Below are 12949 nucleotides of genomic sequence, written 5' to 3' on the forward strand. Positions count from 1 at the left end.
GTTCAGTATCTTCACTGCCTCTCCCTGAGGAGGACGAGCCCCTGCCCTATGACATGTGACTGTCTCTGGACAATGAAATGGGAGCAGAAGGGATAGTGCCTCTAACTTATCTTGTGAGTCTCTCATTTTTCTTCTTCCTTTGCCGTGAGACCAGAATTGTCCTGAGAGCTGAGTTTGTTACCGAGTCCAAGCTCATACTACTTATCGTATGATAGGCCAATAAATTAAGAGACAAGTTGTTGGGGCAAGGAATAGTGACTTTATTCAGAAAGCCAGTGGACCAAGATGGTGGACTTGTGTGCCCAAGAACCATCTTGCCCGAATTAGCGGAGGGAGTGAAGTCAAGCATTTCCTGGTTCCGGGCCGCCTCCAGAGGGGACGTATTAATTTCTTCCTCCCTGCAGTCATTCACAGGTGGGACTGTTCAGGATGTTTCCTGTGAGCTAAACAAAAGTATTTTAGCTTAACGCTCATTACCTGGGAGGCAAGGTTCCCAGAGATGGGCCGTTATGTATCGTTTAAGCTTATAGGCAATATCCCTTTAGTGATCAACTTGTAATAGAATACAAAGATTCTTCCCTATTACAATTCCCCACTGTCAATATCCATTCCACAATCTTGTGGGAAAAGGGACAACGACTGTTCTGGCTACTTCTGGAGGTGATGAATAGTCCCTAGAATCTTTGGTCAGTCCTTTTATATCTACCACTATTTGAACCTGATGAAACCCCTTAACACTTTGTTGTTTAATTTGTACTTGAACTTGGGATTTTGGTTCCAGTTCCCAAGACATATACTCAATTCCTGTGCTAGTTATTTGAACAAAAGTAAACAAATTGGTTGACCCTTCTCCAGCTACAATGAAACTACCATCTACTTCAGTTGGATGGGCAGACCTGCTGGAGGCAAACACATGAACAGAGGTTGGTATAGTGTCCAAAGTTTTAACATAATTGGCAACTGCTAGGTCTTTTAAAGTATTTATAGATTCTCTCGCCTGGGCAGACACCTGGAGTGGCCTACCATACAATACTTCAAAGGGGTTTAATTTAAGCCTGCTTCTGGGAGCCACTGATCTGTAGCAGGGCAACTGGCAAGGCCTTATCCCAAGTTAAATTAGTATTCATTTTCTTGGTTTTTCCTGTTGATTGCAGTCTCCAGGATGAATGTAGTTCCAATGCCTTAATCCAAATCAGGGGATAATTTCCTGGAGGGTTTTAACTAATTAGAAGCTACTGATTTTAAAAACTAATAACGTAGAACTGCCACATACAAAACAAATGGTTCACAAAACATTCTCCTTTCCTTCTGAAGGTTTTACGATGCATTGTTATCATTAACCAGTCTTACTATAACTTAAATGGCCAATTGAGACAAACGGTTCTGACACCATTCTTCCACTGATTAAGACTGGGGTGGCAGGTATTGGGGATAACATTCATTTAGCCTTCTGAGCTTTCTGGGAAGACTTGGTGACCTTGCCAACTCCAGCTGCCTTCTGGTCCACTGCTTTGATGACACCCACAGCAACCATCTGTCATGTCATGAACAGCAAAATGGCCCAGAGGAGGATGGTCAGAGAAGCTCAGCACCCATGGGCTTACCAGGAACCATATCAAAGATGGCAGCGTCACCAGATTTCGGGAATACGGAACCATCTTCCAGCTTTTTCCCAGAATGATGATCAATCTTCCCCTTCATCCCAGCAGACTTGCAAGCGATGTGAGCTGTGTGACAATCCAGCACAGGTGCATATCCAGTACTGACTTGGCCTGGATGGTTCAAGGTAATCCCTTGAGCTGCGAAGCCAGCTGCTTCCATTGGCGGGTCATTTTTGCTGTCACCAGCTGCATTGCCACGATGAACATTTTTGACAGACACGTTCTTGACATTGAAGCCCACATTGTTCCCAGGAAGGGCTTTACTCAAAGCTTCATAGTGCATTTCAACAGACTTTACTTCAGTTGTAATGTTGACTGGAGCAAAGGTGACCACCATGCCAGATTTGAGAACAGTCTCCACTGGACCCTCATGGACAGTACCAATACCACCAATTTTGTATATGTCCTGGAGGGACAGATGCAAGGAATACACTGGCTGGTATCTTGACAAGTCAGTCTATGGGAGAAGTGATCCTCTTGCCTCAAAGGATATTGCTTTAGATTAGGTGTCCTGACACCCCTTCTTAATGGGATTAGTATTGGCCATGTGTTATTGGCCTTCGCTGGGGTGCTGTGAGCACACACTTCTGGCCTTAACTTTTTGTAGATTTCAAGGGGTGGGGTGTGGGGGAAAGCTCTGTCTCGTTTCCTGGGGTTTTTATTTTTTGCCAAATTTCTTGAGTCCTGTTCAAACTTTTGCTTTGGTTCCCCTTTTCAAAGGCCTGCCAAGATGCACTAATAAGTATTGCTCTAATTCCAGCATTCCTCCCTCACTGGGATCTCAGTTTGGTTTGTCTGTGTGTACTGCCAAGTGGGCTTCAGGTGTAGAGGATTATCCCTATAAAGGAGGGTGGTGATCTTTCCAATTAAAATATAAACCCAGCTGGCTTGTTATTTGCATTTAGCCCCCTATGTGAGATAACAGCGATTGAAATTGTCCTGCCCTGGGAGTGGCTCCTGGCCCAAACTGAGTGCCCTTTTGGTTCTTAGATGGTGATACCAGACCAAGTCCCTGTGGCCCAGAAACTAACAGGATTTTCTAACTGATCCCTAGAAGGAGGAAAATTTCTGAGCCCCAGGGTCAGGAATTGGGGCTGGAAAATAATGGAAGGTGGAAAAGAATGGAAGGTGGAGGAAGGGGTGGATATATTGGCATAATAGCTAGAGCAGCTGGGACACCTAGCTCAGCAGGAAGGAGTTAAGGTTTGAAGCAACATATCTTCACTCTCCTACCTTTCCTTGTTTTCCCTGATGTAAGAGCACAAGTGCTTGCACATAAAGGATTTCATCATTCTTCTCTGCTTCTTCACAAAATAGCTATAGAGTAATTCAAAAGCCACTATAAAGCTATAAACAGCAATTGATCATCCCTAACCGTTTTGCTTCGGCATCAACCAACTGGGATTACAATGCAATTGAAAAGAAACTTGGTTACTGCTGTGACAAACAACTTAAGATAATTACTAAAATTATGACTGATATCATCTACCAGGATACACCAGAATTTTAGGAGTTACACCAGAATTTTAGGAGTTCCATATAATGTCCAGAATATGTACATTAATAATGTTTACCCATATGATACAGTCCAAAAAGTTTTATCACAACTTATTTGACAATGCTTCCCAAGTAATTCAACATACTGAATAAGCCCAATTAGTTGAATATTCCTCTCTCTGAGATGGAGAGAAAACAAATAGTTTGAGTGTTCCAGGGATCCTTTGGAAAACTTCAAAGTTAGCTAGAGGTCAAATGAACCTCACCCAGAATTTGATTTGGGGGAAGCTTATCAAAATATCAAAAAGTTTTAACCAGTGATAATAAGATCTCAATGGCAAATACAGATCGCTTAAACAAAGAAACTCACAATTACTAAAAGCAGTTCAATATTTTAAGAAAACTTTGTCCTCTTAGAAAACCGATTCAGGTTTTGTACCACTTTACATTTAACATTCATTTTCTAAATTAAGTTCAATTCTTATCTTAGCCAATACTTACCATGTCACCTTTTTCCCTTTAACAAAAGGGATTTTCATTCCTCATACCTTCTGTGCTGAAAACACACGTCCTACATCTTTGCATACTGAAATGTTTCCCTTATGATTCTTAACATTAAAACCTTAATCTCTAGTGAAAACCAAGAAGCAAGTAATTGTAAACTGTCATACCAGCATTTCCTGATTGACAAACTTATGCTTTAGTCTTCCTCTCCTAAGAAGGCAAAGGTAGGTAAACTTAGACCTGGCCAGCAATTAATATTCTATCCTATTTGAAATGACCCAGATAGTCAACAAATTCTCTTCATTTAACTTAGTTTAGTTTCAAGTTACGAAAACCTGGAAACACTGTGTTATATAGACATTCTCAAAGCATAATTATTCCTACAGAGTTTACCTAAAACTCTTACCTCATTTACCTCTGTTTTATTTACTTAAAAGCTTTGTCGTATTGTTATTTTTCTTGCTGACAAGAAGAAAACATTATTCCTGTGTAACAGGAATAAGGTCTTATTTGATTTCCAGTAAACCAAGGGACAATAAAAGTACTACAATTAATGCTGATGATTGTAAAGACATGTCTGTATTAATCAAAGCAACAAGATTAAGTTAACTTTATTACCAGATATTAATTCAATACTGAATACTTCCTAGATCACATGAACCTGAAATTCATTCTGGCCAGTTTCTTTTATATTTGAGTATTTATATAAGCACTTAATTTCCTTTAAGCCAATTAAATAGTTCTTTTACAAGTTAGTTTCAGCAATGCCACACATCTATAACAAGTACAAACACACAAACAAACAGAGACCTCATAGTTCTCATTCCAAAATTTCAGTCATGAATCAGGTACAGCAATATAAAACCCAACAGTTACAAAAGAGGTTGGATTTGAGTTGCATTTCTGGCAGATGGGACAAATCAAGGTCACCTGTCTAGATGACTAAACCCTTTTTACTAATATTTATGGAAAAGACACTTCTATTTGTAGCTTTTGGTGATTTTAGGAACCAAGTGGAAACTTTCTCTCCTTCCTGGGAATATCCCACTCTTGGAGAAGAACAGACAGCTTTTTTTTTTCCAGTTCCTTTCCTCCATTTGACATCAGTAAAAGTTTTAAATACCACAGAACTGATTTGGCTGTAAATGGAGAAACAGTACCAAACAAAATGAAACAAAAAACCCAAAGGACAAACAGAAAATTCTAAATAAACCCTCAAGTTGGGTGTTGGGGGTTTTACATATACCAATGACACAGGAGACCATAAATAATGTAATTAACACAGCAAGGGTAGCAGTACATGGTGCACGGGGTTCTGAGATAACCCTGCTAAACCCCTTGTAGAGATATCTTAACAGGTACTGTGACCACACGTTGTTACAATAAAATATCATCTTCCTCTCACCCATGGGCTCATAGCTGTAATCAGATCACTTATCCAAAATGCGCCTCAGAGGGCTTTAGGGATAGCTGAAATAGTCCCCATTTTTAGAGACAAATTCAAGACAAAACACAAACTTCACACACAAATGCTAGCATCCAAAGAAACAAATGAACCAGTACACACGTCGGGTAAAAGTCCAACAACTCTTTCCTCTCTGCAACAGGGTACCCCACTCAAATGCAAAACAAACTGGCTTATTCCAGAGAAAAAGCCCCAGATGGAGAGGAATAAAGTTTCCAGCTGTACACACCAGAGCGACTTACCCTACTGTATAGAGCTCATCAGCTCCCAAATGCTGATTCCTTGCCCCTACTGCCAAGCGCCGGGGCAGCCGGTGCTGCTTTGGGGAATTTTGAAGGGAAGATCCTTAAGACAAGTGGTCCTGGCAGCTGCTAGGCCCTCATCTGAATATTTCCCAACCGGCGTGGCCAGCCACGAGCAGCAAGGCTCCTGGCTGGCTGTGCCTAAACTTGTTATCAAGTCCAAGCTCAAACTGCTCCCTGCACGACAGGCCAATAAATCAAGAGAGGAGTCGTTGGGCCAAGAAATAATGACTTTATTCAGAAAGCCAGCAAGCTGAGAAGCTGGTAGACTCGTCCCCCAAAGAACCGTCTTGCCTGAGTTAGAACTCAGGCTTCATTTATCCTAAAAGTGGAGGGAGTGAAGTCAAGCATTTCCTGGTTCCGGTCCGCCTCCAGAGGGGAGGTGTTAATTCCTTCCTCCCTGCACTCATTCACAGGTGGGACTGGTCAGGATGTTTCCTGTGAACTAAACAAAGGTATTTTGTTTTTGTTTGTAGCTTAATGCTCGTTACCTGGGAGGCAGGGTTCCCAGAGGTGAGCTCTTATGTATCATTTAAGCTTACAGGCAATATCCCTTTAGTGATTAACTTGTAATAGAATAAAAAGTTTCTTCCCTATTACAGGTTGATCTTCAGCTTGGGTCCCAGAAGGAGGAAGATGTGGAGCAAGGCTGAGCTGACCTGAGACGGCATGTTATATGAGCAAGAAATAACCCTTTGTTATTGTGAACCACTGAGATTTTATGTTGTTACCGTAGCATAGCTTGGCTTAAGCTGGTTGATACAAAAGACACTTCCCTTGTGTAATTTTAAAAAAGAGGATCTTTTTAAAGATCCTGCAATATATTCTGGCCCTTTCCCACAAGTGGCAAAGGCAGGTATATCTATATAAAGTTGACCCTTGAATAACATGGGGATAGGGGTCCAATCCCTGTGCAGTCAAATATCTGCACATAACTTTTAACTTCCTAAAAACTTAACTACTATTAGCCTACTGTTGACTAGAAGCCTTACCGATAACATAAACAGTCAACTAACACATATTTTGTATGTTGTATGTATTATATACTTTATTCTTACAACTACAATTCTTACAATACAGTAAACTAGAGAAAAGAAAATATAATCAAGAAAATCATAAGGAAGAGAAAATACATTTACAGTATTGTACTGTATATATTAATACCATAACTTTACATTGTATGTTTGCAAGATAAATCATCTGTCAGTACCTACACCAATATCATCTTATATGATACAAAACGCTGTAGATGTTATGTGTACATGTTACTAACACCAAACATCAAAAATGAAAAGACAATATGAAAAAGAAATTCATATTTATTTACAAGTATAATGAATCATGCTTTGATAATGAAGAAGCAGCAATATGATTGCTTTACTGTAGCTAGTGTAATGTTTACAAGTGCTTCATGGTAGCCTAACCTATACACTAGTGAATGGATCATTAAAATGACATGTACACACTGCTATATTTAAAACGGATAACCAACAAGGATCTACTGTATAGCACAGGGAACTCTGCTCAGTGTTATGTGGCAGCCTGCATGGGAGGGGAGTTTGGGGGAGAATGGATACACGGATATGTATGACTGAGTCACTTTGCTGTGCACCTGAAATTATCACAACATTGTTAATCTGCTATACTCCAATATAAAATAAAAAGTTAAAAAGATTAAAAGGAAAATATAAATTTAATGAGAAAACAAAAAAGAAATCACAATAGAGAAATGGTAAGTAAAAAAAATGTTTATGGTATCCAATATTACAGTCAAATTCATAGTACAGTATTGGAAACATTGTTACATTTTTTAAAAACCCACACTTACCTGTGATGATAGGCTAGTAGGCAGTTTCTCCAATTATGAGAGAGGGAGAGGTATACTACATGGTAATGTAATTCTTTGAAAACAAAGAAAACTGAAACATTATTGATTTTATATTACTGTAAATATCACTCACCTTATGCCTATGTAAGGATGGGCTATCCACTTCAGTACAAGTCTTACACATGATGTTCTACACGATGAATACTTAAGCAATGATGATGATGATGACACAAAAACTTCTCATACAGTTCTTGCCGTGCAGTTTTTAGATTTTCACACGAAGACACACACACACAACAGATAAATCTATTGATGGTAGGTCATGATGATAATTTGCTATTCATTAAGGGAAAGTGGATCATCATGAAGGTCTTCTCTTCATCGTCTTCACATTGAGTGGGCTGAGGAGGTGGAGGAAGAGGAGGGGGCAGAGGCAGAAGAGGTGGAGGAGGTGGAAGCGGAGGCTGGAGTGACAGGCACATTTGGTGTAACTTTATGGAAATACACTGTAATTTCTGTCTGACTTTTTTGTTTTTTCATTTCTCTAAAAATGTTTCTATATGGTATGCCAATCCTTTTAATTCTTCTGGTGTGAAGTCTGTTAGCTTTTGAATTTCTCCAAGATCTTAATCTTGAAAACCTTCACTCCCCAACTTTTTTTTTTTTTTCGATATCCACAGTTTTTTCATGACATCCTTGATAGGTTCTGTCGTAAATCCTGTGAAGTCACGCACAACATCTGGACACAGTCTTCTCCAGCAGGGATTTATTGTTTCAGGCTCCATGGCTTTCATGGCTTTTTCTATAACAACAATGGCATTTTGAATGGTGTAAACCTCCCAGACTTTCATGATGTTCTCCCTACTGGGGTTCTCTTCCATAGCATTGGCAATCATTTCCATAGAGCACTTCGATGCCTTGTGTTGAAATCATGAGGTTCTGGGTGACCAGGGGCATTGTCCAATATCCAAAGAACTTTCAAAGGCAGTCCCTTACTGGCAAGGTACTTCATGATTTCAGGGACAAAGCATCGAAGGAACCAATCCAGAAAAAGTGTTCTTATTGTCCAGCTCTTCTTCTTGTACAGCCAAAAGACTGGCAGCTGGTGTTTATATTTTCCTGTCAAGGTTGGGGGGTTAGCAGCTTTATAGGTAAGGGCAGTCCTGATCGTAAATCCCACTACACTTGCACAAAATAGTAGAGTTAGCCTATCCCTTTCTGCTTTAAATCCTGATACTTGTTTTTCTTCTAATAAATGTCCTTTGTGGAATTTTTTTTGCAGAACAGGGCAGTTCCATCTGCATTAAAAACCTGTTCAGGTAGATTTCTTTTCTCCTCAGTGATTTTCTTAATGGCATCTGGGAACTCGTCTGCTTCCTCTTGGTCAGCAGAAGCTGCTTCTCCTCTTATCTTGATATTTTTTAAGCCACACCTCTTTCTAAAGTTATAAACCATCCTTTGTTGGTTTTAAATTCTCCAGCTTTAGACCCTTCACCTTCCTTTTGCTTTAAGTTATCACATAATGACTTCACTTTTTGTCGAATCACATTAGAGTCTACAGGTATTGCCTTTCTGATAGCAATCCTGCACACACACAAACGCTGCACTTTCAATACTAGATTAAAAGGTGTTTTGCAAAAAGTGCAAGGTTTTCGAGACTGCTGGAGTAGCTGCAGCAATGACTTCATGAATTTCCTTTTCTTTTTTTACAATGGTCCTTATGCTGGATTTATTATCTTGAAATGGTGGGCAACCGCAGCTGCAGACCTCAAGCTATGGTACCTATCAAGCCATTTAACATTTTCTTGTAATGTCATGACTTTTCTCTGCTTCTTGGGAGCACTTCCAGCATCACTAGTGACACTTTGTATGGGTCCCGTGGTGTTATTCAAGGTCTATGGTATTGCACTAAACACGATGGAAAATACACAAGAACCTTGAGATCACTTTTTACTGTGACACGCAATTTCCTGGAGAGATAAACTGCTCACATGCTGATTAGCTGATCAGCATCACACAGCGTGGTGGACACTCGCTCATCACAATAGCAACAGGAGGTGGCTATGAGATTATATACGTTAGTACAGTATGTACCATAGTTAATTTTATGCCATTATGATTTAATACTGTATCTTTACACTTGTTTAAATTTCCCTCTACTGGGTATGGCACCATGTATGGTTTGTGTTTGTGAGCATAAGTTTTGCATATACTTTATGCATTCATGATATACCTATCTTTTTCTTAATTTTTACATATACTTTATGCATTCATGATATACCTATCTTTTTCTTAATTTTTTTTCATATTTCTAGGCTATGCGGTTTGTCTGCGAGTTTTTCAAATTGTTGCAGATCTCCAAAAAATTTTCCAATACACTTATTGAAAAAAAACTGCATACAAGTGGACCTGTGCAATTCAAACCCATGTTGTTCAAGGTTCAACTGTACTAACAAGAAAACTCAGGTATAAAGATATGCACATAGCTTAAAACCAACACATGTGATAAAAATCAAATTTTTAAAAGAGAAACCCCCCCAGCAACTCTATGGTGAGGCTGCCTGGATCATTTTTAAATTTTGATGAGCAGGTCTCTACAGAAATGAATACCCACAGGGCTTGAGGGTTTGAGGTTGATAACTATGAAACTTGGTACTAACAGCGTGGACTTAACACCACTTGTATTTTCACTAGGATTGTTAATGTTTAAAAGTGATCAGGGGACTTCCTGGGTGGTCCAGTTGCTAAGATTCTGCGTTGGCAATGCAGCGGGCCCAGGTTTGATCCCTGGTCAGGGAACTAGATCCCACATGCCACAACTAAGAGTTTGCATGCTGCATCTAAAGATCCCGCAAGCCGCTACTAAAGATCCCGCATGCAGCAACGAAGATCGCTCATGCCGCAACTAAGACCCAGCATAGCCAAATAAATTAAATTAATTAATTAAATAATTAATTTTTAAAAATAAACAAAATAAAAGTGATCAGGTTACAAAGCTTTATTGGTCTGCTTCTAATACTAATTTTCTTTTAAGCCCTATTATTTTTAGCTTGTGATTTTGCAGAATGCAAGGTTTTTTTAGAAATGCACATATAACGTTATATCTGAAATACCTGTATTATAGTAGGTAACTGCCAAATTTAAAACAAACTAACAAAACCCCCTAACTCTGTCTCCACTCCCACTTTTTCCCCATTCCGTCATCCTGTACATACACGTGGGGTCAAGAGGAAATATGGTCAATGGGAAGAGTGTGGTCTTCAGAATCAGACAGAACTGAATCTAATCCTTACCCTGATACTGACTTGCTATGTTAACTCGGATGACATTATCTCCCTGAGCCTCAGTTTCCTCATCCATAAAATAGAGACAGTAGACAAGCTTTTCTGGAAACTGGCCACAGGAGAGGTAATCTCGGTGAGCAAACTCAATAACCAATAGCCAAGTGCCCATGAAGAGGCCTTTCCTGGGAACTGCACTTCCCAGTAAGGACCAGGCATCACCTCTGCAGATGCCCAGGGCCCTAAACCAGAACCTCCAGGAATAGGGTCAAGGCCAGAGAAGGTTTCAGAGTCCCCACAGATGACATGATTGTTTGTACACACTGCTACAGAGGATGAGGGCTCCTTGAAGACAACCAACTTCCCTTGTTATGATTCCATGCCCAGTAAGCAGCTGAGGACATGGTGCCCGCAGGGTGAGAATGCCTGGGTCAGGTGGACAGAAGTCCATTCTACCTGACAACTGTAAATAGCAAACTGACACTCTGTGTTTATCCCAAATGCTAAAATTCACTGTACCTCAGCTTCCTCATCTGTAATATGGGCACAATAATAGGACTTATAGAGTTGTGGTGAGGATTATGAGATGTTATATGGAAAATGCTTGAAACAGTGGCTGGCTCAGAGCACCTGCTATCTAAGTGCTTGCTATTAGTATTGTACATCAGGCTCTGTGAGGTTGGTTAATGTGACTCTGCCTTTGAAAGCCAATGCCCTGTCAGCGTGCACAAAAGCAACTTAAGAACAAGACCCTGAACTGCGGCTAATTTACCAAGGTACATATTGCCTGGCAGGGACCTCTGTGGGAAGCCAGAGTCCTTCTTTTGGTAATGATATGCATGCCTGACCTTGCCATATGCCTTGATATTTGAAAGTACAAGTGAGGATTGCATGAAAAACTGTCTCAAGTGCTTAACAAGTGTCTAGCAAACAATCTTCCCTCAGCCAATGGTAGCCTTGGACTCTCTTCTCAAACACCATTAAGTCTTTGAACTGTCAGCTGGAAACCCTGAATTGGGAAGGAGGCTGTACTGTTGGGCTAATGTTGACTGTAAGAGAACCTGTAATAATCTGATTCTCATTGAGCTTCTGGATTGAAATAAATTCAGCAGGAGAGTGTAGTGTCACCAACTGATAACGTGATTTGAGACCCAAGTAAGAGAGACCTGAAACAGAGGGCAGAAGGGTCAGTACCACCCCCATTCCACTTGTGAAACTCCTCGTTTTCCTTCAAGAGGCAGCCCACACATCACCTCCTCCTTGAAGCTTTCCTGAACCCCTCCGGCTGAGTTACTCCAGCCCCCTGCCACTGCATTCTTGTGGCATCTTCTCCATTTCACATGATCATGTTCCTATCTGTCACCTCCATTGGAATGTAGCTCCTCCTGAGTAGTGATGTCATAGTGAACTTTATATCCCCAGCAGCCAGCACTGTGCTTGGCACATAGTAGGTGCTCACAAAATATTTGTAGCTGAGTGAATGCAGCTGGTCCCGATTTCCCTCGTTTTCTTGCCTAAGCCTGGAGCTAAGGTGGGTGAACCTTCAGAGCCCTTCCAGAGGCACAGAGGTGAGCCAGGCCAGGACGGGGGGAGGTGGGTGCCTCCCTTCCACAGCTACCTCAAGAATATGTGTGTAGAATCTTGCACCAGGAGGGCTGGAAGGCACCCAAAGTATCTAGAGGACTAGGAGATGGCCTTGGGCAGGATACAGTGACACAAAACTTTATTCACTCAAAAAACAGGTATCAAGTTTTGTGTCAACACGTGCCAGGCCATGAGTAAGATTCAGTTCCTATTCTCATGAATCTCACAGGCTTAGGCAGACACAGACTGTGGTTATGACAGTACCGTGGGACAGATGCTGGGATGGGGGGAGCATAGGGCACCACGGGAAGAACATGGAGGAGAGGACCTTGAACATATGGCAGGAGAGGGTGGCAGAGCTGAGAGCCGACTGTGGGCCAAGCTGCTTGGGGGAGAGTCACCAGGTCCCTGACAGCTGGAGCGGGGTGGAGGTGGCGCTGCTTCCTCCCCTCGCTCAGGAGGGGCGCTATTTGGGGTATAACTGGCAGGGGCCTCCCCCACCATCTTCCTTGAAGCATATGCACTGACTCCCAGGCCCGCATGCTCTTCCTGACACTGCAGGCACTCGGCATGTTCTTCCACAAACAGACAGGCTTTGTCCCGTCCCCAGCAACCACTAGCGACACTGCCTGACCCTACAGTGGCCACAGTCGATGGGACCCACAGGATCTGACCCTCTATTCCTCTCGCTCGACTCCGTCACCTCACCTCACCTCTCCTAGGAAGCCCAAGAGGCCCACGGTTGGTCGACATAAGCCCACGAGACATAAGCTCTACCTTGGTATGAATAAAACCCACCTTAAAAAAGAAATAAGAATCTCCACTGA

General features: G+C 41.4%; 1 pseudogene; it reads right to left on the reverse strand.

The window, feature by feature from the left end:
* Positions 1-1435: 1435 nt before the first annotated feature.
* Positions 1436-7441, reverse strand: LOC132369591 (elongation factor 1-alpha 1-like; annotated as a pseudogene).
* Between the last annotated feature and the right edge of the window lie 5508 nt (positions 7442-12949).

The sequence above is a fragment of the Balaenoptera ricei genome, chromosome 1 (assembly GCF_028023285.1).
Source record: "Balaenoptera ricei isolate mBalRic1 chromosome 1, mBalRic1.hap2, whole genome shotgun sequence".
Lineage (NCBI taxonomy): Eukaryota > Metazoa > Chordata > Mammalia > Artiodactyla > Balaenopteridae > Balaenoptera > Balaenoptera ricei.